Here is a 1,899-nt window from a genome sequence, read left to right as displayed (position 1 = left end):
TCCTATAGCTTCCAGTCAAAGAGCTCTATAAAATCTATCTGGGAAAACAAATAAACAAAGCAGACTTGGAAATGGACCACATTAGGCAAAAGATGCAAAAGGATGCTTTGGAGATCCAAATTTTGGAACATAAGTTAAAGGTGGGTGAGGTACAAACTGGGATACTGTTTCCTGCTCCAAAAACATACCCAATATGAATGACCTTTTTTTTTTTTGTGCTTTCAGGAAATAAAGAAATCCTCATAAAAAGTAGATTGTCTTTATTAGAACACGGGCTGTGGTGGGACAAGTTAATTTGTTGAACAGTGTCACCCCCTACCAGAGGCTGGGTCTGTCACACGAGTTTACTATCATACAGGAAGGCAAAAGAATGCCAAAGAAAACATTTTGGAAATAATAAAATACATTTAACTACATAGAAAACTCAAACAAAATGATTTTGGCAGAGTCTTTCTCTAACCACCCTTCCGTCCTGTGGATCCATGGCATGGTTTGGGTTTATGTGCTGCTCATCTGCAAATGCAGGTGGGCAATTTTCCCCTCTCAAAATCGCGATGTTGTGTAGAACCACACATGAAATTATTATGTCACATGCCCTTTCTGGTGTGACTCGCAGCATTTGGAGGCACTGGAATCTTGCCTTCAGGATCCCGAACGTGTTTTCGACCCTGGCTCTCGTCCTCATATGCGCCAGGTTGTAGCGCTGCTGTGGTCCTGGCACGGGATCGGCATACGGGGTCAGAAGGCAAGGCTGGCAGGGGTACCCTCTGTCACCTAAAACATGACCGTCGAACTCTCCTACGATACAGGTGAAATATTAATCATCTGAACAAATATGGATTCTAAATCCTTCAAATATAGGCTTAACTCACCACGGGCAAAGCGAGTGCTCAGATTAGACTCCCGAAATATGCGTGCGTCATGCACAGACCCCGGCCACTTTGCCTCCACTTGGGTGATGACATTTCTGGCATCACATACAACCTTCAAATTGCAGAGGAGTATAATTAGATACAGAGGCTGTTTTGTTAAGTATCTTTAATTTAAAATGCTGAAGGTCTAGGCCTTCACCTGTACCTGCACATTGATGCTGTGGAAGGACTTCCTATTAACATAGTCTCCTTCATTCACTGAAGGAGCTTTAATAGGAATATGAGTTCCATCGATGCACCCGATGACACCCGGAAAATCTAGAACATTACAAATTAATTAATTTAATTAAATTGTGCACATTATTTATTACATTAAAACGTTCCAAGAAACAAATAGGCTACATTGTTGCTACTGTTACCTGCAATTCTGTAGAACTCTTCCTTGATTGTTCGTATAGGTCGGTGACTTGGAAACATCACAAACGTGTAAAGAAAACGTTTCAGTGCCAAAGGCACATTTCTGACAGACCGGCACACGGTTGCCTTTGAAATGTGCCACACAAATAATTTGTATTGAACTTAAAGCATGCCCCCGGTGCGTTTGACAGTTAACATGGGGGCTGAGAAGGTGGTCTAAATAAATGATAGATTGCGCTGAAAAACGATAGCGCTCGTGAAGAAAATTATCAGGAAAAGAAAGTATATCCAACCTGGGTCTTAATAATCGTTCCGCACGGAGATTCCTTCTGAGGATCGCAGCCTCTACGTCCACGGGCTCTCGTAGAAAAGGACATGCCATTTCTAACACTTCCTTCTGTCGGAGAGCTGCCTTCAGCCTTATAGACAACAAACTCAGAGTAGGTCTAACCACCTCCCGAGCAGGTTAGGTCCACGGCGTATGTTGCCGCAGCAACTAACTCTCGGTTGCGCTGAACCTGCTACCTGAAACGGAAAACCCAGAGTTTCCACTAACTCAGAGCGAACAAACTCGGGGTTGCCTCAAAACCAGCTACCTGAAACAGGCCTC

General features: G+C 43.4%; 1 pseudogene; it reads right to left on the bottom strand.

The window, feature by feature from the left end:
- Window positions 1-424: 424 nt before the first annotated feature.
- On the bottom strand, window positions 425-1,671 carry LOC133024125 (putative nuclease HARBI1; annotated as a pseudogene).
- Window positions 1,672-1,899: the final 228 nt, after the last annotated feature.

The sequence above is a fragment of the Limanda limanda genome, chromosome 18 (assembly GCF_963576545.1).
Source record: "Limanda limanda chromosome 18, fLimLim1.1, whole genome shotgun sequence".
Classification (NCBI taxonomy): Eukaryota; Metazoa; Chordata; class Actinopteri; order Pleuronectiformes; family Pleuronectidae; genus Limanda; species Limanda limanda.
This window is presented reverse-complemented; position numbering and strand designations above follow the sequence as displayed.